This window comes from Tupaia chinensis, unplaced genomic scaffold, assembly GCF_000334495.1.
Source record: "Tupaia chinensis unplaced genomic scaffold, TupChi_1.0 Scaffold000098_3, whole genome shotgun sequence".
Lineage (NCBI taxonomy): Eukaryota > Metazoa > Chordata > Mammalia > Scandentia > Tupaiidae > Tupaia > Tupaia belangeri.
Genome location: NW_006159562.1, coordinates 678918 through 704081, shown reverse-complemented (window position 1 = coordinate 704081; position 25164 = coordinate 678918). Strand labels below are relative to the sequence as shown.

The following is a 25164-nucleotide window of genomic DNA, read 5'->3' as shown; positions in this document are numbered from 1 at the left end:
AACCCCATTCTCCCAATATAGCATGATCCAAATCTCTTGAGCTTTAAATCCATTTCCTCCTATCTTTCCAAGTGACTGCCTATTCTTGTGACTCAGCTCTATCCTGAGTGATCTCTCATTTTCTACTGTTTCTTTCCCGAGCTAGCAATAACAGGAGAAATTTTCTTTTCTTTTTCTCTTAATTTTTTAGAGATTTATTTATTTATTTATTTATTAATTATTTATTATTTATTTATTTTTTTTTGCTATAAGACGTGCACACTTGCCAGAGAGACATAGAGACAGAAAGTAAGAAATCTTTATGTAACCATTATACCATCTGCTGGCCCCAACAGGAGAAATTTTCTTTTTTAAAAAAAATAATTATTTATTTATTCATTCATTTATTTTAATTTGACCAGAGAGATTCCCAGAGAGAGAGAAAAAAAAAGTGAGAAAGAAAGCCACTAGGTCCAGGACTTGAACCATGATTGGCCATGTGGGAGAGTCTAGCACCTCAACCACCATGCCACCTGCTGGCTGCAAAAGGACAAATCTTCTAATTCTTAGAAGAATAGAGGGTCTGAAGAGGAGGAAGAGATTCCTCAACATGTCTGGCCTTAAGAAGGAATATCACAAAAAAGCCCCACTATCCCTGCAAAGGTGAAACTTCTGATGGCTCATCTCCTGTATCTAAATGATATCTGCATTCTTTCTAGCCATTTTAGATGTCGATTCTAGGAAAGGCAGACAGAATACAATGACACATAATAGATTATTCTCCAAGTATCTGGCTTTTCTCTCTTGCTTTTCTCTCTTCCTCAAAACTATTATTTATTTTGTTGTTTTAGAATTTCTTCACTCCAAGTTTTGTTGTTGTTTATTTATTTCTTCCAAAGAGTAAAACAGACACAGAGAGAGAGACAGTACCACCAACAGGATTTTGACATCATGAGACACCCTAGCCTGAGCCAGCCCCAGACCACTGGCACATGCTTGCTCATTATACTTGGGGGGTCTCCAGATATGAAAATGGAGCCTTCCCACATGGGTTAACCTCACAGAGCAGCATTTTTCTTTTCTTTTCGTCTTCATTTTTTTTAACCATCACTATGCAGCCTTGTTCCGTGTTATTTTTAATGAAGCATCATATGGTTTAATCTAAGACAAAATAAATATCCACCAGAGGGTCACTCAAAGGTTCTTGTTACATGCTCAAAGTATTTACCAACTGCCCAAATATACAAAGCATGCTGGCAATTCATTGTCATTCATGATTTTCCTCTTCCCTTGGTTTTTTATTTTCCAGAGAGATCAAGGCTATAAAATAAATCTCATTTGCCTGAAATGATGGTACCAAATTGGGAATCAAAAAGTCATGATTTATTTTATGTAAAATTATGAAACAAATGACATCTTGGTTCTTTACCTTTTTAGTAAGTTCTGTTTCTTTTATCTTGCAGTTTGATGCTTTACTTGACGACAATTAAAGTATACTTCACGTGCATGTTTTAGGTACCATGAGTGCATATCTCATAGAAAACACAAGATGACATTCTTTTTCATGTTAATTTTTTTCAGATTAATTTCACATTTTACATAAAGTTCCCATCATGATATATACCATATAGTTTTCTTTAACAGAGAACTTAACATTTTTCTGGCAAATGTTTCCTCTCCTTACAACTCCCCCCCCCCCCCCCACTCACTCTCCATCATTCGCTCTTCCCCTTCCCAGTCTCTAGCATCCACACTCATCCTCTCCACCATTATATCACAACCTCTTCCATAGAGTGCAGACACTCAGTACAAATTGAGTGGGGATATGCAATGTGTATCTTTCAAAGTCTGGCTCACCTCGCTCAATATTAAGTGTTCTAACCACTTTGAGTCAAGCAATAGAATCTCATTGTTTCTTATAGCTGAGTAATATTCCATAGTAAATATGTGTCAGTTTTTCAACCTCGACATCAGTTTTGGGACACTTAAGTTGGTTCGATGTTTTAGCAATTGTGACTAATGCTTCAATAAACATGAATGTGCAGTTGTCTTTCTTGTTATGTGTTTTCCTATCCTTTGGGTAAATACTAAAGAGTGGGATTACTGGGACATATGGTTGTTCTATTTGTAGAATTTTTGAAGAACCTGCGTATTTTTTTCCACAGAGGTTGTTTTAATTTAAATTCCTAACAACAGTGTAAGAGGATTCCCTATTCACCACAGCCTCACTAGCACTTGTCATACTTTTTTTTTTTAATCCTCGACATTCTAACTGAGATTAAATAGTATCTCTGTGTTTTAATTTGCATTTTCTTTATGACAAGGACTGCGAGCATTTTTTTTTAGAGTTTTTTTTTTTTCTGTTTTTTGGGGTTTTTTTTTGCATGCACTCGTCAGAAAGACAGAGATAGAGAGAGACAGAGAGACAGAAAGCAAGAATCACTCTCCCAGGGGTCATGGCCACGGCACAATCCTCCTTCATTCTCCTCTCAGGATCCTGGGCACGCACACACACACACGCCCAGCATGAGTTTAAGCCACTGGGTCCAGGACACGAACCGTGGTCAACTACATGGGAGTCCAACAACATAGCCATTATGCTAATTGCTGGTCCCCAGCATTTTTTTCATATACCTATGGACATTTGTAAGTCTTCTTTGGAGAGTTATCTATTCAATTCTTTTGTCCATTTTTTAATTAGTTTCTTCTTTTTTCTATGGATGAGCCACTTGAGTTCCCTGTATATTTTGGGTATCAATCCTTTGTCGGAGGAATAATTTGCAAATATTTTCTCCCACTCTGAGGGTTGTCTTTTCACTCTAATTATTATTTTCTTAGCAGTGAGGAAGCTTTTAAGCTTGATGTATCCCCACTTATCTATTTAGGGGATTATTGCTTCTATTTATCACCTGTTAATTTTCAAGGTGTAGTATTCCCTTAAGTATTCCCTGAAAGGCTGACCTACATTTGGTAAATTCTTTCGGCTTTTGTTTATCTGGGATTGATTTTATTTCTTCTTCTCATCTGAAAGATAATTTTTCCAGATACAGTATTCTTGCCCAAAATTGTTTTTCTTTGAGAGTTTAAATATGTCTTCCCTTTCTTTTCTTGCCTGAATGTTTCATTTGAGAGGTATGCTTAGTCCAATGGGGTCCCTATGTAAATAACTTGGCATTTATCTCTTGTCATTTTTAGAATATTGTCTTTGTCTTTGATTTTTAATACTTTAGCTATGATGTGCCTTGGAGAGGATCTTTTTATGTTAAATCTATTTGCTATTCTTTATATTTTCTGGACTTTGATTTCTGTATAACTCTCTAAATTTGGAAAGTTTTCAACTAATGTATTGTGAAAGAGATTTTTCTAAGCCTTTACCCATCCTTCACCTTCTGGATTACCCATTATGTAGATGTTTGGCCATTTAATGGTGTCCAGGATTTCCCATATATTGTCCTCATTTTTAGTGATTATTTGTACATTCTTTGAGGTTGCTTGGACAAACTTGGAAATTTTGTCTTCAAGATCAGAGATTCTGGGACCAGCAGTTAGTGTAATGGCTATGTCGCTGGACTCCCATGTAGTCAACCGCAGTTTGAGTCCTGGACCTGGTGGCTTAAACTCATGCTGGGTATGTGTGCGTGCGTGCCCAAGATCCCGAGAAGAGAATGAAGGAGAAGGGATTGCGGCATGGCCGTCCCCCCTGGGAGGTGATTTCTCACTTTCTGTCTGTCTCTCTCTGCCTTTCTGGCGAGCGCATGTGCCCTATAGCAAAAACATCTCCAAAAAAGAAAAAGAAAAAAAAAAAAAAGAACAGAGGTTCTTTCTTCTGCATGGTTATCTTCTTTTCCTTGTATTTCATTGAGTTTATTTATGATAAGTATTCTGAATTCTTTTTCTGACATTTCTGCTATTTCTTGTGTTTTACCCATTATTGCTATGGAGTTATCATGTTCCTGCTTTTCTCACACTTCTCATATTTGAGGCTTTGCTGTGATTGTTAGACATCTGGCAATTAATACACTTCTTACTCTTTATTTAGAGTTGGTTTCTATAACTATGTGTACTTGTGCTTCCTTTTGATGTGAATTAGCTCTGTGCCAGAATTCTGTGGCTGTGGTGGTAGTGAGATAACCACAGTGGGAGTTATAAGCTCAGGTTTACATAAAAGAATATCTGTGTTTTTTTTGCTGGGCTGAGTGAGGGAGCAAATTCCTACAGATCCTGTTCATATGTATTGGTTCTTATTTACTCCAAACTTTCTGCTCTTATGTGGCTGAGGGCTGAGCAGAGAGCTAAAATGTAAGGTGGGATGTAGATGATACACAGGGACAGGTATGTGGGGAGAGGTGGGAAAAGGCTCAAGGCTTCTGCGTCCTCTCTGGGTGCACTTCCCACATGCTTACCTCCATGATTCAGATGGGACAATTCAGAAGGAAGCTCTTCTTACACCACAATTCAGGGATTTTTATGGAGACTTCATCACCAGACACGATCAATTATTAACTCAATCTCAAGCCCCTCTCCCCTTGCTGAAAGATTCTGAGTAGGGTGGGCAGTAGGACTGAAAGTTCCAAGCTTCTAATCATGGTTTGGTCTTTCTGATGACTCGTTCCCTCAGGATTCTATCTATAGTCACCTCATCAGAATGAAGAATACTCCTATCATCCAGGAAATTTTAAGACATTAGAAGCTCTGCGTCAGGATCCAAAGTCTAATACTAAAAGCTAAATACTAGAACAAAAGGTTCTCCTATTAACTAGAAATGTGTAAGACTTTTAGTAGTCTGTGCCAGGAACAAGGTATAAAGACCAAAATATATATCTCATACTATAAGTAACAATATCACATATGGATGCACACATTCTGTGTATACTTACATGAGTTCTGCTTCTCTGGGGAATCTCGACTAAACCCGTTTCTCAATTCTGACCTGGCACACCTGCTATCATATTATCTTTTACCCTTTGCTTTCATACAGAAGACCACTGAAATTCCAGTGGAAACCATGTCAACATTCCGTATGAGCTGTATGAATATAAGTATCTCTTATTAATTGCTGTTGATTAGCCAAAAGGCAAATATTTAATTAAACCTTGAGAGATAATAAAATTGCACATGAATTATCTATCTAAGTGCACATAGGTCTGTACGTTTCATTACGATGATAACTAACAATCATCTCTCTTATACCCAGTCTTTGTTTAAGCAGGTTGGTTTTGTTTGTTGTTTTTTTTTTTTATAGGAAAAGTTCCCTAGAGGGATGGTGCTTTTTGTTTTTATTTATTTTTTTAAGTCCTATGTCTGTAGATTTGTATTTATTTTGCTACCCACGCATGTCGCATTTGAAGCACTGCTGATAACATCACAGAACATCTTGTCTGTTATCCTTGACTGTGTGTACACAAGAGTAATCAGTGACCCTTCTGAATAACAATGAAGTCTCTTAAGGTAGATGAACAAAATTCAGTTTTGTGGGTTTTTTTTTAAATTTTTTGTTTGCTTGTTTTAAAATTTATTTATTCCATAAGAGAGAGATAATACCCCCCAATCGAGTCTTGACACTGTAATCCACTGCCTTCCTCAGCCAGCCTGGATCATCAGCACATGCACCTGGCAGGGAGGTCCCAGGAATTGAACCAGCATCCTCCCCATATGGGTCTGCCTCAGAGGGGGTTGCATTTACCACTGCATATCCAGACTTTGTTGTCATATATGTTTCTGTTTCCTGGAGTTTTTCTTGGTTCTACTGTCTGTGGATTTACACAGGGCAAAGGAATAACTCTTAGTGTTGACTGAGTAGTTTTGGATATTTACTTCAAATAGAGGTATTGTTATTGTTATTTAAAGAAGCAACACCAACAAAAAACATTTCTACTGTGCTCCACCTGGACTAAACAGAAGTAGCTATACAATCTCTAATACAGGCCTTGTGAGATCGTTAACTGAAGAGGAGGGGGCAAGAGATTTCTAGAGGCGGTTGCCAAGACCAAGTGATCAACAACAGGGGTCAAAGCATGCCTGAAAGAAAAGTAAGGACACAGCCACTTTAAGTTATGCTGAAATTATGACATTTCTATATTCTTTTCACATATGTCCTGTTTTATGATGGTGACAGTTAATGTTGGTGGTGAGGAGGAGGTGGACAGTGGCACAGTGGTAAAACTTGACATCCTGTGAGGCCGACTCACCTGAGAGGGTTCTAGGTTCCGATCTGGAGACCTCCCTGAATATGCCAGGCATACGTGTGCCCATGATCCAGGGCTGGCTGGATTGTGGCATAAAGATCCTGTTGGTGGTATTGGTACTACCTATCTCTCTCTGTCTCGACCATAGAAAAAGGAAATAAACTTTTATTTGTTAAGATTTTTGCATAGTGTGCATGCACTCATCAGAGAGGAGAGAGACCGTGAGAAGAAAAGTAGGAAATCATGTTTCTGTTTCCTGGAGTTTTTCTTGGTTCTACTGTCTGTGGATTTACACAGGGCAAAGGAATAACTCTTAGTGTTGACTGAGTAGTTTTGGATATTTACTTCAAATAGAGGTATTGTTATTGTTATTTAAAGAAGCAACACCAACAAAAAACATTTCTACTGTGCTCCACCTGGACTAAACAGAAGTAGCTATACAATCTCTAATACAGGCCTTGTGAGATCGTTAACTGAAGAGGAGGGGGCAAGAGATTTCTAGAGGCGGTTGCCAAGACCAAGTGATCAACAACAGGGGTCAAAGCATGCCTGAAAGAAAAGTAAGGACACAGCCACTTTAAGTTATGCTGAAATTATGACATTTCTATATTCTTTTCACATATGTCCTGTTTTATGATGGTGACAGTTAATGTTGGTGGTGAGGAGGAGGTGGACAGTGGCACAGTGGTAAAACTTGACATCCTGTGAGGCCGACTCACCTGAGAGGGTTCTAGGTTCCGATCTGGAGACCTCCCTGAATATGCCAGGCATACGTGTGCCCATGATCCAGGGCTGGCTGGATTGTGGCATAAAGATCCTGTTGGTGGTATTGGTACTACCTATCTCTCTCTGTCTCGACCATAGAAAAAGGAAATAAACTTTTATTTGTTAAGATTTTTGCATAGTGTGCATGCACTCATCAGAGAGGAGAGAGACCGTGAGAAGAAAAGTAGGAAATCACCCCCTGGGGGGATGGCCATGCCATAATCCAGAAGGAAATGAATTTTTTTAAAAGGTGTGCATAGACTTAGAAGTGGCTTCTTGTCTTTCTCAAGTATCTGCCTGGTCTAGCCCACCTGTTTCTGCTCTAGCTCTGTCATATCCATCAGGGTGACTCCGAAGTCCTACAAGGTATCCACCTCCAGCTCCTGGCCCACCTCTAGCAGTCACTTGTCCACAAGCTCACCTGGCACCCACATCAGCTCCTCCAGTTTCTCCTGGGTGGGCAGTAGCAGCAGCTTCCATGGTGGGGTGGTCTGGGTACTGGCATAGGTCTGGGTCTAGACTACAGTGGGTCTGGTGGTGGTGCCAGGGATATCAGGGTCAACTAGAACCTGCTGAGCCTCTTTAAACTGAATATGTGCCCCAACATCCAGGCCTTGCACACTCAGAAGAAGGAGATTAAGAAGATTAACATCCTCAACAAATTTGCCTCCTTCATCGACAAGGTGTAGTTGCTGAAGCAGCAGAATAAGAGGCTGGAGAGCAAATGGGGCCTTCTGCAGCTGAAGATGGCTGCAAGCCACGTGGAGGACAAGTTGGAGAGCTACATCAACAACCTGTGGTGGCAGCTGGACACCCGGGGCCAGGAGAAGTTGAAGCTAAAGGCAGAGCTAGGCAATATGCAGGGGCTGGTGGAGGATTTCAAGTACCAGGATGAGTTCAACAAGCATAGGAAGATCCAGAATGAGTTCACCCTCATCCAGAAGGATATAGATGAAGCTTACACAAACAAGGTAGAGCTGGCATCTCTCCTGGAAGGGCTGACAGATGAAATCAGCTTCCTTAGGCAGCTGTACGAAGAGGAGATCTAAGAGCTGCAGTCCCAGATCTCAGACGCGTCCGTGGTCCTGTCCATGCATAACAGCCACTCCCTGGACGTGGACCCCATCATCGCAGAGATTGCGCCAGTAAGAGGAGACCACCAACCGCAGCCAGGCTGAGGCGGAGAGCATGTACCAGAGGAGCTGAAGATGCTGGCTGGGAAGCATGGGGATGACCTGCATCGCACAAAGACAGACATCTCCGAGATGAACCAGAACAATAGCCGGCTCCAGGCTGAGATTGAGGACCTCAAAGGCCAGTGAACTTTTCTGGTGGCCGCCATCACTGATGCTGAGCAACTGGGGGAGCTGGCCATTAAGGACGCCAATGCTGAGACCAGCAGATGGTGTAATGGTTATCTCACTGGCCTCCCACATAGTCAACCACGGTTGGATTAGTCCCAGACCAGTGACTTAAAACTCACTCAGGGCGAGTACGTGTGTGGGTGAGTGTGAGTGCCCAAGATCCCGAAAGGAGAATGGAGGAGAAAGAATTATGGTTGGCCACTTCCCCTGGCGCTTTCTTTCTCTGTCTCTTGCTGTCTCTCTGGCAATCACACATGCCCTATTGCAAACATCTCTCTAAAAAATAAAAACAAAAAAGAACACCAACACTGAGCCAAACAGGACACAGTACAGCAGCTGCACAAGTACCAGGAACTCATAAATGTCAAGCTGACCCTGGACATCAAGCTGCAAAGAGAGCCAGCTGGAGTCTGGGATGCAGAACACAGTATCATAGGAAGACTACCAGTGGCTACTCAGGTGGGCTCACCTCAGTCTCCCGGGGCCTCATAAATACTGGTCTCTACTGCCTGAGCACCTTCTAGTCCAGCTTTGGCTCTGGTAGAGGTTCCAGCTCCTTTAACCATATCAGCTCCACCAAGGCCATGGTCCTGAGGCACACAGAGGTCAGCAGGTAGCAGTGGTGGTGGTAACGATGCTGGATCCCTACATGGCTGAGCATGGTTCCAATTGGACCTGCCTGGCGGCTTTAAAATCACTCTAGATGCATGTGCCTGGGAGCCAAAAAATCTCAGGAGGAGAATGGAGGAGAAGGGATTGTAGTAGTGGTCATCCACCTGGGGGGGGGTAATTTCTCACTTTCCCTCTCACTGTTTCTCTCTTTCTTTCCCCAGCAAGTGTATGCACCCTATGGAAAAAAAAAAATTGGACTCGCCATGGGAAGCTGGTAAGTCCTCTGACATTCTGCTCAAGTGAACAGCCATCGCAGCCCCTCCTCACCTGCCCTTCCCTGTGGCTTACCCAGGTGTGGAAAGCTATCGTGCAGGGGAGTGTGAGGAATAGGAAACCTACCTGAGGCTCGGCAGCTCACCATGAGAGCCTGGGATCCCCTCTCTTGCCCAAGCCCCCAACTAAAAACCAATTCACTTATCTTTACCCATAAAGCCTCAGCTGGCTCTGCCAATCTAAAAAAAAAGAAAAAACAAAACAAAACAAAACAAACAAACAAAAAAACTGTGCATGTATTTTTTAAAATGATCTCACCACAATTAAACGTTTGCAGCTCTATGTTGGTTTTACTCTTTCTTTTTGAAATCTTCTGTCTTATGAAATCCCAGTACCTCGGAAGTGCCAGTCTACCCATGGGTTTCTTGTCTATGTTTGATGTTTGTGCTTCCAAATTCAAGTCACTCTTCCTCCAATGCTACAAGAGAGTGTTTCTATACAAAGGAGAACATGTGACCGTCACCTTCATGGTGTATACTGTTGCTCTCTGTGACCAGATGGCACTGCTGGAATGCTTGACATCAAGTTGTTCAAAAAACAAATCTCTTCTTTCTTTCTTTCTTTTCTTTTCTTTTCTTATTTATTTATTTATTTATTTTTGAGAGAGAAAGATTTTTGCTATAGGGCACTTGCACTTTCTGGAGAGACAGAGAAACAGGAATCAAGAAATCATCCTCTGGGGGGAGATGGCCATGCTGCGATCCCTTCTCCATCTCCTCTCAGAATTTTGGGCATGCGCACATGTGCACCTGGAGTGAGTTTTAAGCCACTGGGTGGGGGACTCAAACCGTGGTCAACTACACGGGAGCCCAGCGACATAACCATTATGCCATCTGCTGGTCCCAGAAGATGTTCTCTTCTAATGAAATGCAACTAAAATAGTTCAGAAAACGATCCACGTGATTCTCTGGCTAGAGTTTGCTTCTCTTCTAAACGAGACTGGTAGGAAAACCTAGAGTATGTTCTCTCGTTTGACTACAGGGCTTGTTTATGTGGCATGGACTCATGGCTGGGACTTTGCAGAGTGAGGAGAATGAAACCATTAACTGGGCTGAAAAACACATTAGTACGGTTCTGAGCTGGCATATTCCACCTTGTTCACTGAAGCAAGGCACGGCTTCGTATTGTGCTTCCCTAATTATGCATGCTACTGCAGCCACATCAATAATGAAGAGGCCTTCTTATAGAAAGAAGGCATAGCCATATTTAAACCCATTTTGTGCATATGACTCGAAGGGTCACCTCGAAGAATAATGCTCAGGAAAAAGACCCCCTAAACTTATCCTTGTTACAAAGCTATAAATTTGATGTTGGTTGTTTGTATATACCACTTCAGATTCACTTTACTCATTCACCTTGTCAGGTTAAGTTGCATACCATCTCATTCTTTTTGTTGTCACAGTCGTGATATCCTTGCAATTCATTTCTTCCTACATGTATTTATTCAATGTAAGTTTCTTTTATGGGTCTGGCATGGTGCTGGGTATCAGAGACATACAATCAAACGAGTGCAAGCAGAAAGTAAGAGTGGGGGGTTTGAGTCCTAGGCAGGGCAAGCAAGGAGGGCTGAGAGCTTCTATTCAGGGCCCATTGAAGTTTCGCAAATGAAATCAACTCTCACCATGATTTGCTTTTAGCTCCTCTCCAAATCTGCCTTAGGCATACACACCTTTTAGTGCTAACAAAGTTTATATTTCCCACTCCTTCTTTGCTGCCTCCTCAAGAATGTGGTAAGTCTGAAATTCTGAGAAATTCTGACTGATTTAAAGCAGGGAGATTGGGAAAGGGATAGTGACTCACTGGCATACTGGAGACAGCATCCATCCGTTCAAGACTTTTAGAGAATCTGCTGCTGATTATCTGGTTCTTGTTCAAATGGAAACTCAAAGCAATCATAGTAGCAACAAATACACAAATGTGGAAATTGAGGCTTAACTGGAATATTGGCAGTGAAAGCTGAAGAGAGCTGGATACCAAAGCTTTTGCAAGGGGCCAGAAGGTGGTTGAGGTGCTAGACTCCCCCTCATGGTAGACCGCAGTTCAAGTCCTGGACTTTGTGGTTTGAAACTCACACAGAGCATGTGTCCCCAAAATCCCAACAGGAGATGGAGGAGAAAGGATTACAGCATGGTCATTCCCCATAAGGGATGATTTCTCGCTTCCTCTCTCTCTGCTCCTCTAGTGAGCACATGCACCCTATAGTAAAAATTTCTAACAGAAAAAAAAAAAGAAAAGAAAAGAAAAGAAAAGAAAAGAAAAGAAAGAAAGAAAGAAAGAAAGAAAGAAAGAAAGCAAGAAAGAAAAGGCTCTGCAACACAAAAGCAGAGTGAATGCAGAGTGTTGATTTAAGCACAACCCCAAACTGCTACCAGCAGAGAGGACCAGAGAGAGCTCAAATGAAACCTGCGACCAGCTGAGAGCCCCTCAAGTTAAATGCAGAGGCTTTCATTCTTGTGTGCAGTTATTTAGACTGAAAATGGAAACGTGCAACTGTGAGGCCGATCTCATTCATACATAATTGAAACACCCAAGGGTAAAATGCTGAGGCACAATGGATGACATCTGATAAAAAGAGAGCAAGGCAAAAGAAAAAGTTAAAAACAAGATACAAGGCCCTGGGGACCACAGAGAAGAATACCTGACAGAGGCCAAATAATCTCAAATAAAAATACCCAAATTACCAGACAATGCAAATATAAAGACAAATGCATGGAAAAGACACGAGGATTGGATGGGGAAAAAAATGCTTAGCATATAAAACATTCAAGGGATGAGTTACTGGTGAGTGAAACTCTTATTCTAACAAAATGCAACCACACTAGTCTTTGAACAGTGTTTTTGTAAACCTAAGAATTAAGCAGAATTAAACTAGCGCAAGATTCATTGTCTCTAAAGGAATTACAGTCTAAATAACTACAAGATATTTATCAATACGTACTCATCTGTATAGCTAGGAGACACATAGGCACAAAGACTACAGTTTTCTGTGAGCTGAACAGGGGTGTGATGCTCTGCAAAGCTGACCCATGTGGAAATGTTCTGGGTTTGCATCCAGACCTCCCTAAGTGTGCTAGGAAGGCTGATGCCCATATTCAGGGCTTTCCTAAGCTAAGAGTGGATCATGGGGCCAATACTCAGTTGGGGCACTGTATCTCTGTCTCTCTTGCCCATGGATGAAATACATTTTATAAATGTTTTCTTAACTTACTGAGAAGGCAGAGTGCATGTTTGAGTGTGTATGTAGTGGACTTCCTAATTTTAAAGGATAAATTCCTTTTTACTAGGGAGATTTGCAGACAAATAAAACTCATAATGATTTTTTTAAAAAAACTTTTGCCACAGGATGCATATGCTCACTATAAAGAGATAGAGAGAGAGAGAAAGGGAAAGCAAGAAATCACCTCCCATGGGGCATACTCATGCCACAATCCCTTCTCCTCCATCTCTCCTTCCTGTAGGGATTTTGGGCATGATCAAACAAGCATGTTTTCAAGTCACCAGACCAGGAATTGAACTGGTGTTGGCCATATGGGATCCAGTTCCTGTAACCACTAGGCCTCAGTCTAGCCTCTCTACTGTTTTCTAATAATTTTTTAAATCACTGAGCACGTAAGAATTATGAGCTTAGAATCCAGTGGGCCTGGTAAAGTACAAAAGGAAACTATTCCCACCCTGTCAAATAGATGTGGCAATGGAGGCATAGAGAAGGCTAAGTAACTTACTGAAGGTCATTTAAACAGCCAATGTATGTGAACCTGTCTCAGAGTAAATATGTTATACTCCCAAATACTTCTACTCTATGCTCTTCTACTTCTGTATTTATCTACTATACTGAAAAATATCCCTTTTAGCTGGAAACCTCTGCTGACTTTAAAGCAAATGGAAAACACTGAACGGAGACAATTAAGCAAACATAGTTCTACTGGGAACTCGGGAAGGTCTCTGTACGTGAACCTAGAACCTTTGTATCTGGGTCAGCCTTGCAGAACGTCTCTTTTTACTGCTGTGCCAGCATCTGGCCTCTGTTTTTATGTTATATGTGAGCACCCAAGCTCTACCTCAGAACAACAAAACCTGAATCTCTACAATTGGGCTCAGGCATCTGTTAACACTTTGTCTGCAGTAAATAGAAAGAGTGCCTTTAATTGGTACCTATTATTTTTATTTGAAACTACCACATTGCATATGATTAGGATAAAAATGACTAATTGTGTACATTTATTCTCTTGTCACTGCATCGGATTATTTTTAGCCTCTTCTGATTTTCTAAAATGCTTTAAAAAATGGTACTTGTGTCAACTAGCTGTTACATTTGTAAGATTGTTCATCGATTGTTTACTGATGATCAGTGGTGGATGTTGCCTATTTAGCCAATTCTAGCTCGAAGAAAAATTCTACATAATGTTTAAAAGTCATAAGTGGATACCAATAAAGATATAGTAATACCATAAAGTAATACACGATTATCCACAGCTTGTGAAGAAGTCCACTATGGTAAAAATCCCTTGGCCTTACTCGCTATTCTACCCAAGACCCACAAAGCAAATACACTTAGTCTTAGAACCCCACTAGGGCAAAGTAGTCAGATGTCTCTTTTTGGACAGATGCATCTGGATCATCTACTAGATCATATACAAATTTCTATATTGGGAATTCGGCCTGCAGTGGGAGGGAGGAAGTGGAGAAGAAGCAGTGTAGTGAGTAGGAAGGGGTGAATGTTTCTAAGAGCACCTGAGAAAAGAAGGGCAGAAATGCTTGGAGCTGAACATGCTTAGAGACAAACATTCAGAGCCCACTGATGAACTCCTGCGTCTGTGAGAAAAATACTACAAACTATAATTTATCAATATGTTAAAACATTTCACTGAAAAGTGACACTGTGGTGATGGTGATGTCCAAAATGCTATCGATAAAGTGGAAAATCATTTGGAAATGAGGGAAGAGAAGCAAAACTTTCAATCTCCACCTAGTGATTTTAGATTTAGATGTATAGATTTTGCTAACATAAATTCACCTTCTAACTCTGCCATTTCTAAGTTAAGTAACCTTGGGCAAGACGCTTAAATTTTCTAAACCTCAGTCTATTCACCTTCACTATGGGGTTCATAAAAATTGCTTTATAAAGTTTTAAAGTTTATTTCTTTCTTCCACGAGTGAGACAGAGATGGCAAGCCCAACAGGCTCCCGATGCTACAATCCTCCCCCAGTCCCAGCCAGCCCTGGATCACAGGCATTTTATATGTGCCTAACATATTCCAGAGTGGTCTCTCCACCTGAACTGAGAAACTCCCTATGTGGGTCAGCCTTCCAGAGTATTGAATAACTGCTGTGCCACCCACTTGTCCAGTCCCTGAACAATCAGTTCTTCAGAAGGATGGGGAGAAGATTAAATAAAATAATCTGAATGCAGTTCTGAACATGTAGTGATGATTAAATAAAAGATAGAGATTTTTGCTTAGAAACAGAAAATAGAAAGGATAAAATATGTACTAAAGTGAATTAAAACTTAAATTTTTTAAATAAATAGAATGCACGGGTAAGATTAAAAACTCATCTCATTTCATGGGTAATAGCCATCCTCTAGTCCACTTCAGAAATCCTGTAAATAAAAAGAAAAAAAAACTTTAAGGATAAAAGGCCAGTATATAAAAGTAGCATTTATAAAACTGAATGTTAGTAAGTCTACACATGTACTGTAACAGTGAATATCAAATAAGAAAGAAAATACAATTAACCGTAGTTGACACATGATATACTTAAAATAGAGAGAATGATATAAGAATATTGTTTAGGATCTCTGTGATCCATAACCCCGAGGACCCCCAAAACCATCATCCCTGGTTGTCACTAGTCCCCCTGACCCCCAGTATTGGGAACAAGGACAGAGTGGATGCTAGCCCATGAAAATACAAACGATACCAATGAAACAGCCTTTTACCTCGTTAACAGAAATTGCACCTATCACTGTGATACAAGGTTGAATTTGAAGAGTCTGGGTATCCCTCTCCCTAATAGTTGTCAGCATTTGCCAACTAAAACCAGAGTGGAAATCGGTCAAAATGAAGGGGGAATGTCAGCTCTAAGTAGATCGCTGATTTGTTTTCCTTTAAATAATTATTGTAGCTTTTTACATATAATCATTACACATCTTTATAGGGTACAGGATGCTCTGGAAAAGCAGGGATACAGTGTGTAATAAACGAATGGAGGATGTGAACATATTTACTTCCTTCAGTTTTTAACATTATGTTGTGAACATTTGAAACTCACTCCAGTGGTTATTCTGCAAATATGTACTGAATGTCTGACATTCTGGACTGTGAGTTATTACATATAATCATTACACATCTTTATAGGGTACAGGATGCTCTGGAAAAGCAGGGATACAGTGTGTAATAAACGAATGGAGGATGTGAACATATTTACTTCCTTCAGTTTTTAACATTATGTTGTGAACATTTGAAACTCACTCCAGTGGTTATTCTGCAAATATGTACTGAATGTCTGACATTCTGGACTGTGAGTTACAGTTCTTTTTATTTATTTATTTATTCCATTCTCCTCTCGTGATCTTGGGCACACACACATGTGCACCTGGCATGAGTTTAAGCCACAGGTCCAGGTCTTGAACCGCGGTCGACTACATGGGAGTCCAGCGACATAGCCATTACGCTAACTCCTGGTCCCCACTGTGTGTTACAGTTCTAAAGAAAAACATATCGATTAAAAATAAGGCAACAGGGACCAGCAGATGGTGTAATGGTTATGTTGCTGGACTCCTACATGATCAACCACAGCTCAAGTCTTAGACCTGGAGATTTGAAACACATGGCAGGCATGTGTGTGTATGCCCAAAATCTCAAGAGGAGAATGGAGGAAAAGGGATTGTGTCATGGCCATCTCCCCTGGGGGGGGGGAGGGGATTTTTCGCTTTCAGTATCTCTGTCTGTCTCTGTCTCCTGTGTGAGAGCCAATGCCCAATAGCAAAATTCTCTCCCAAAATAAATAAATAAATAGCATAAGGCAACGGACTCATAAGTTAGTAAAGGTAATGTTAACATAGCCAATGTGGGAGGTAACGGTTTGTAATCTGAAAAATCTGTGGGTATCAATCAGTGGTTCAGTTAGAGATAGATAAAATTGCACATCACGATAGCTCATTAGGAAGAAATAAGTAGGCCGTTTATTATATTACTTGTGGAATCAATTTCCTTGTGGGTAAATAGGCATAGTACAGGAATACTAGTTGTCTTCCCCTTTCTCTCCTTATCGCTATGCATCCTTATCTGTGTTAATCACTTTCTTCTAATGTTGTAGGCAAGTTTAAATTGGTTCCTTTTACATAAAAGCAAAGGCAAGAAAGCCTTCCAGATGTTCATGGTCTTGTTTGTCTTTACCTAGCCACCTGCCTTGAATATCAGATCAAATTTATTTCTAATCTTGAGACATTATGAGCTTCATATGGACTAGATTTTTGGATGCATTTTCTAACTAGCGGTTGCTTGGTAATAGAAAATTGCACCAGTTCTGGATTCAGACAGACTATGGTCCAATCTTACTAGATGTGTGACTCTGGGCACATTTTGTAATTTTCCAGAGACTCATGTAACGATCTTAAAATATTCAGTACTTAAAAAGTTGTTCTAGTTCTGGAATCAGTAGTTATGTAATGGCTATGTCGCTGGACTCCCATGTAATCGACTGTGGTTTGCGTCCCGGACCCGGTGACTTAAAACTCACACCGGGCTCATGGGTGTGCGTGCCCAAGAACCCAAGAGGAGAATGGAGGAGAAGGGATTGCGGCGTGGTCACCCCCCTGGGGAATGATTTCTCGCTTTCTGTCTCTCTGTCTCTGTCTCTGTCTGTCTGGTGAGCGCAAGTGCCCTCTAGCAAAAAACTCCTCCAAAAAAACAAAACAAAACAAAACAAAAAAGTTGTTCTATTTCTTACTCATAGCTGATGGACTGCCTTTAATCCTTTGCTTATCTTTCTGCAATTTCCTTCCTCTCATGACCCCAATTCCTTAGCACCTGACAGATTCTATCATCCTGGCTCATTGTGTAGACAAGGTCCATCAGGAAGAATCCCTCTCAGGGTGGACTATCAGGTAGGCCAGGTTCATTAGGAAGAGTCTTGAGGTAGAGACTGGAGCTACCAAAACTTTACTTTTTCTTCTTTGCAGTAGTAAATGTGTGTGTGTGTGCGTGTGTGTGTGTGTGTGTGCGCCTGCACACATGCACATGCACAGGTACAAGTTTGTGTGCAAGTAAAGAAGCTGAGTGGATTTTAGGAGTCCCATAAAGACTATATTTATCCCATATTGTGCTGAAAATTCAACTTATAACTGGGGCTCCAGCTGTAGCCTAAACTAGTCTACTACTGGGATTCATCATATTATATTCATTTTTTTCCATGGATTCAATTGTCAGTTCTACAAAAATGCAGTAAATACTCACCATGTGCCAAACAGTTCTTGGGTTGAAAGTCAAACGATTTAGTGGGGTAAAGGTACACAGGCAATTATTTTTATGAATTAAGTTGTATGGGATTGAGGGCTTGAACAAAGGACTGGGGGGAAGAATCAGTAGGCTCAATGGTTGAGGGTCTATTCCTTTTCTGATCCATCTGCAATGATCTGTACTCAAGTCCTATGTAAGGGTTTGAAGCAAGATGCTACAAGAACTGTTTTCATGAGCCTCCATGAGGAACATGGGGTTATTTTAGTGTCAATGTGTGACCCAGAGTTAGAAAGGGAAACATTCTCCTCATTACTGGGAAAAATAGAGGAAGGCTTTAAATCACTGAAGACTCCAGCAGTTGTGTCTCAGGAGTGCTCCTAATGTTCTCAGGAAGTATCGGTTCACAGTACTATTGGCATGGATGCCAACACTGTCATGAAGGCACTGTGGACAGTGCTCATAGTAAGGACATTTGCAGGCCACAAATAAATCAAATAGCTACAGTTGGACAGGAGGACCATTGTGGATATATGATGGACTGCAATTGGCTAACTGGTACTAGGCACGTATAAGAATTTCCTGAGGTGAAGGGGGCCAGCAGATGACATAGCAGTTACGTCACTGGACTCCCACATGGCCAACCATGTTTTGAGTTTCAGACCTGGTGGCTTAAAACTCACTCTGGGTGCATGTGCGTGCATGCCTAAGATCTCAGGAAGAGAATGGAGAAGGAACAGTGTGGCCACCTCCTTCATGAATGATTTCTCACATTCCCTCTCATTGTCTGTCCCTGTCTTTCTCCAGTGAGTGCACACACCCTAAGGCAAGAACCTTTTGAGAAAAAAAAAAAATTCCAGAAACTATAAATCATGGAGTGAGATTTTGCAAGAGAGAGAGAGACAACTCATGAACACAGAGAGCCAAAGAAGACAGTGAGATTAGATTCATTACTGTTAATATGATCTGTTATCTGGTGTAATGATAATATTTGGGGAAGTCTGGTTATGTATAATTACAGATTCATTTGGGTTAATGAGATGTTACCACTGGGAGATTTTAAAAGAATATTATCCGTCATTTCAACTATAATGTCATGTAGTTTAATCAGATTATTTTTCTGAAGTCAAGCTATGGTCAGGATCAGCTTCTTTGTAGGAATGTGAGTTGTGAGTAACAGAAGAAAACTAGACATGGAATTTTTGTTACTATGGTTATCTGGCTTTTTCTTTTTCTTTTTTTTTTTTTTTTTAATGGTAGTGGGCACTTTAAGGAAAGGGCATGTCTACATATGTGAGGCCTTCAGTAAGTTCAAGGAAAATGAGTATTATGGAAAAACTCTACATGGATTTCAGAAATGTTAACAGCAAAATAAACTCATACTTTAAATCTATTTTTCATGAACTTTTTGAAGAGCCTTACATAGTAATAAATGACAACAATTTGTACAGCCTTATTGCAGTAAAGTGAGGTGGGGCCTCTGGAAGAGGAGAAAGTAGATTAATAGGTGAAGTTGAAATATGCCAAGAGGGTGCTAGAAGAGTCCAGACAAAATTTGAAATCTACACTTGGTGAGGGAGAACCTTCTACTCAATTTTTCTCACTCAACCTAACATCCTTTTCCTTTTCCTCTTCCTCTTCCTCTTCCTCTTCCTCTTCCTCTTCCTTTTCCTTTTCTCAAATGGCCAAAACTTGCCACTCATCCCCATTGTCCTAAGAGGCCTGGAGTATTGAGAATGTTGCTAGTGTGGAGAGCGAAGGAGACATGAGCTCTGGAACATGAGTCCCTGCCTTTCAGTCTTCTTCTACAGCTCAGTTACAATTGGCATAATTAGTCACTATTAGCCTTGCATTTCTTTGTGACTCTTTTGACCAGCGGAGAGTCACCTGAGGCGCATGGAATAGCCACTTGAGACACAGAGATCTGAGTCAACAGGGAGAGGCCATACCAGGTATGCACCTCCTAAGCCTCTCTTGTCCTCCATGTTTATTAGAGCAAAGGAGTACAGAAAATTATTTTTTTATTTTTAGTGATATTTTTCTATGGGGCATGTGTGCTCACCAAAGAGAGAGAAGCAGAAAGCGAAAAATTACCCCCTGGGGGATGGCCACACAGCAATCCCTTCTCCTCCATTATCTTCTGGGATTTTGGGTACATATGCGCACAGACCCAGCATGAGTTTCAAGCCACTATATTTGGAACTTGAGCTGTGGTTGGCCATGTGGGAGTCCAGCCATGTAACTGTTACGCCATCTGCTGGTCCCAAGAAAAGTTATTTTCTAGAGAAAGTTGTTTTTTACAGAATAAGAAAAATGGGGGGAATTTCTGGGAAAAGGCTGGTATCTGTGTCGATTAGGGGTTATGGTTCAATGACACCAGAAGCTGGTGAAGAACACCTTAGAATTTGGAAAGCACCTTTGTCAGATCACACACACCCATCTAATGCCTCCTGTTGTTTGTAACAGGAGGGCCGCATTCCCTCACTCATCGGTAGTATATCCATGGTGTTCTAGAAGCATGGCATTTCTGTTGTTCTCTAACATTTCCTCAATAATATTTCACTATAATTTAATCTGTCATGTATGTATACTCTATAGGAGAAACAAAATACTAACTTGATAGAAATGTATATTTCTACATATGCCCCATTCTATTATTAGCTAATAATTGCCGTGTACATTCAAGATACATGCAAAGCAGTATATCATTGGCTTAAAAAGGCAATTTGGTTTCTACTATGTTAATCCAAATGTTCCAATTAGTTGTGTGCTTTTATAATTATGTATAATTCAGTTAGCATTTATGCACGCAATGTTTATTTCCATAATTGTAACAAGCACTTAAATTAATTACACTCTAACCTCTTGATTCTATGGGCCAACTGTTGAGTCTTTTTTTGTTAATATTTTACAGTCATGCCTTCTTATTTTCGAATTTCTCCCCCCGTCTTTGATGTGTTGTGTCTTATCCTTGTTTGGAATTCTCCATGGAATAGTCTCAGAATAATCTTACAGTTTTCTTTTATGACTGAAACTTTGCATTTTAACAGTTGTCTGGAGATAGTTTCTTCCTTGTGAAATATCAGTTTTAATAACAGGAAAAGAAAAATGCTGTAAATCTGCACTAACCACATAAAGCTGAAGTCTCTGAGAGACTGATTAACATAGAGACTCTACACAGGTTTTTCCATAATTAGAGGATGTGCTTGCATGGAGCCGCGGCTACTCTGGCCTTGAAGCCATTTCCCAGGGCAGCCAGCAATTATTACAGCCTGGAGTACATTTCTTATATTCTACGCCTCTAGCTATTGAAGCTGTTTTCAAATAAAGGTCGCTTAATTTCACAAAAAGTTAACATCACCTTGGATGAACAACGCTTTTCTGCCAGGGCCTCCTCGACTTCGTTGGGAGAGAGCCCTCAGAGAGAAGGCAATTAGAAATTTCTAATTTGTTGTTCATTCACCCATAAAAGGTTAAGAACATTCTGGTCTCAGATTACGTGAAACAAGCAGAGGGCAGATCCTGCCTCCCACAGTGCCCTCGCTAACTGCCTGCCCTATCAGCAGATGCAGCCTAACATTTTCTCCAGACCACAGAGGTGAGTGGGCAGTGTTATCGCCAGGTTGAGTTTTTTTTTTTTTTTTCTTTTCAAATTTTTTTTTTGTCTGAATTACAGACAGCAATGTAGTATGAAAAAGATTGTCTTTCTTTTCTTTCTTTCCTTCGTTTCTTCTTTCCTTCTTTCTTTCCCTTCTTTCTTTATTGCTAGAGAGTATGTGTGTGAATTCAGGAGAGAGAGAGTGAGAGAATGCCCCACCCACAGGAACTGATCACGTTACAATCCCTTTTCGTTGACTTCTTCATCCTCTAGAGATCCTGGGCACACACTCACATGTGCCTGGCATATTTTTAAGCCACCAGAGTCAGGACTTGAAGCCTGATCACCCGTGTGGAATCCAGCTTTCTCTGTGCAGTACTCACCCTCTGTTCGTAATTTGTCTTTTTAAAATACAGTGCTTAGTATGCTGTTGACAAGTAATAAATGCTAAGTGTTTGTTATGATCATTTTAGAGCAAAAGAAATCCATGTAATGGTTCATCTCCCATAACCATGGAGTTCTACCTTCTGATGCATAATTACTTGTATGGTCTGCATGTAAAAATACAGCATTAAGAATGTCCATGTGTGAATGTCCATGTAGCTTACCAGAATGTACAACTATTTCATATCAATGAATGCTGCTGAGATGTTGACTACATGATAAAACTTACAGACACATGAGGCCTCCGTGTGGTGGGCTCACCATCTAAGAAAGCAACTCCTCGTGTAAATGTCAAGAGAAAATTTCATGTTATCCATTACAGGTAATTAACCTGCCATTTGATTATCCTTCAGCTTTGCTTTTTATCCTTCCTGGGCTGACTTTGTGGTGCAGTGGTAATGCACTGCTCAAGTGAAGTTGGATCTGTATTGAAGACTGTGGGTTTGGTCAAACTGTAAATGCCAGGTGTGGGCACCTGTGATCCCAGCTTCCTGGAAGGGCCAGAGAGGATTGTGGCATGAGACCCTTGCTAAGGGTGCTTTCCTTTACTCTCTCTCTCATCTCTTGCTTGCATAAAATAAATAATTGTTTTATAAAAAAGAATAGCTGGGCTCTTATCCCAACTTCCTGTGACTTTTTAGGAAACTTACCTTGTTATGTTTGAAGTTTCTATATTTGTAAATGGGGATAATATCCCTTGTTCTATTTTCTAATTTGTGTGATAACCTATGCTGTGAAAATAAAGGACTCTAAAAATCTAAAAAGTCATTATTTTATTCCTGTAAGAAATAGTTCACATATACCAAAATATTGGTCACTAAGTCAAGATAAGTTGAATAGAAAGGACACAGGAAGAAAGTGGAGAGAAAATGATGACATAGATTATAGACAGCTGACAATTTATTCTGTTTCGCTTATTTTTCTCAAGTCATTCCCAGTGATAAACTTATCTTAAAATTAAAAAAAAAAATTAAAAGTCATAATTTTTGAAAGTTTTTTGAAGTCAACATCTTATAACAATGACTTACAAGTTGACCAATGTGATGACACTTGTCACATAAATATAATCTCTCTTTTTAAAAAATTTATTTATTTTTTAAAGAATTTTTTTTGAGAGTTTTTTTTGCTATAGAGATAAATGATTTGATTACACCTGTAATTTGAAAATACAATTTTGGTAGTTGTATGGTGCATGAATGGAAGAAATTACAGGTAGTTGAAACTCATCTGGCTATTGCGATAGTCCAGTATAACAAAGAAGAGGGTCTGTATGTGGCAGTGGCAATGGGACAAAATAAAAGAATGTATAATTTGGGATCTGCCTTAGTTTCCTAAATGTATGTCCATTTCCAGAAAGACACAGGTGGAAGCAAGGTGTACTGTCTGGCTCCTTTTTTATTTCCTAAGAGGTTTTTTACCTTAGGGCATGTGTGCTCACAAGAGAGAGAGGGGGGGAGGGAGAGGGAGAGGGAGAGGGAGAGGGAGAGGGAAAGTGAGAAAGTAAGCCACCAGGTCTGGGACTTGAACTATGGTTGGCCACGTGGGCGTGTCTAACACCTTGCCCACCATGCCACCTGCCAGTCCCCTTAAGTTTAATTTTGTATTTCTTCCATGAGTGAGAGAGACACAGAGAAGCAAAGAGACAGTACCCCCAAGAGACTTCTGACACTGTGATCCACCACTGTGATCTACCTGAGCTGGTCCCAGCATATGCAGGGAGGTCTCTGGACATGAACCCAGAACCTTCCCAAGGGGGTCATCTCTGCAGAGCACTGCATTTTATCACTGCTCCAACTCTCAGCCCCAAATGTAATCTTTAGTTAAAGATCTTGTCTTTGAAATCAGCTATTTGGGAGTCACCTTGACCATGGCACCGTGCATGAACATCAAATTTGAAATGTTGAGCAAAGTGAACTGATTAATTTTTACCACCTATAAAAATGTAAAAATTATTCCTGAATATGGCAGGTCAAGTTCATTTTTCAGTGACAATTGAAATTTGACGTGAATATGGAACATTTACCAAGATAGATCATCTAGCTTGCGATCTAATTTTAAAGAACTGAAATTATGCAATTATGTTCTATGTTTATAATACATTTAATATTGATAACAAAAAGTATCTTCCACATGCTTGAAGACTGAGCAAACACTTCTAAATAGTCCACAAAGAACAAATCACAAGGAAAATTAGAAAATACATTAGACTTTTCGATAATAAAAATACAGCCTTCCAAAATTTATGGGAAGTAGCTAAAGAGGTTCTCAGAGGGGCCAGTAAGTGGTGTGGTGGTTAACGCACTAGACTCTCACATGGTGTGTGCATGTGTGCCCAACATCCCAAAAAGAGAATGCAGGAGAAGGGATTGCAGCATGGCTAAGCCCCCTTGGTGTATGGGTGTGTGGGTATGTATGGGGGGGTGATTTCTCATTTTCCCTTGTTCTCTCTCTCTCTCCAGCACATGTGCACACCCTGTGGTAAGATAAAAAAATTCAGAGTAAAATGCATAGCTTTACACTTATTTTAGAGTAGGAATAAAGCTTAAATCATCTAATTATTCTACCCCCAAAAACCTAGACAAAGAATAATATATGGCAAAAGGAAGCAAATAATAAAAAAGCTATGAGCAGAAATGAGTGAAATAAGAAAAACTGCCTTTTTCACAGGTGACATGACTATATACTTAGAAAATATGAAAGAATCTACAAAAACAAAATGACAAAAACCCTGCTGTAATTAATAACTGAATTTAGTAAATAAAAGTTTCGAATACCATTTAGATGAGCATTAAAAAAGTCCAAATGGTTTTAGAGATACATGTAACAGAAGACGTGCACATTAGAAAGTATAAAACATTGCTTATAGAAGTTAAAGAAAGGGTTAAATAAATTGAGAGATTAAATCACATTCATGGATTGAAAGATTGAATAGTACTAAAATACCTGTCGATACCAGATTGACTTCAGTGTAATTCCTATCAAAATCAACTTTTTTTCTTAGAAATTTACAAGCTGATTCTAAAATTTATATGAGAAATGCAAAGGAACAACAAAGTGAAAATAATTTTGGGGGATCAGCAGTAGTCATAATGATTATGTTGTTGGACTCCCATATAGTTGACCGCAATTCGAGTCCTAGACCTGGTGGCTTAAACTCATGCCAGGCACATGTGTGTGCATGCCCATGATCCTGAGAGGAGAATGGAGGAGAAGGGATTGTGGTGTGGCCATCCCTCCTGGGAGGTGATTTCTTGCTTTCTATCTCTCTGTCTCTCTCTGTCTTTCTGGCAAGTGCATGCACCCTATAGCAAAAGCCTCTCCAAAAAAAAAAAAAAACCCACAATGAGATAGGACTGCAGACTCACTAAAATGGGTAAACGTTTTTTAAAAACCAACATTATTCATGGAGGATGTAGAGCAGTTAGAAT

At 40.1% G+C, this 25164-nt stretch overlaps 1 protein-coding gene and 1 pseudogene across 1 annotated transcript in view; one reads left to right on the top strand and one right to left on the bottom strand.

Moving 5' to 3' along the window:
* Positions 1 to 4553, bottom strand: part of TTC29 (tetratricopeptide repeat domain 29) — a 268610-nt gene extending 264057 nt beyond the window's left edge. The window contains exon 1 of the mRNA XM_006143456.2: positions 4383 to 4553. The gene's annotated coding sequence lies outside the window, so the exon portion shown is untranslated. The remainder of the gene's footprint in view (positions 1 to 4382) is intronic.
* Positions 1 to 8910, top strand: part of LOC102496904 (keratin, type II cytoskeletal 8-like) — a 27366-nt pseudogene extending 18456 nt beyond the window's left edge.
* The last annotated feature ends 16254 nt before the right edge of the window (positions 8911 to 25164 follow it).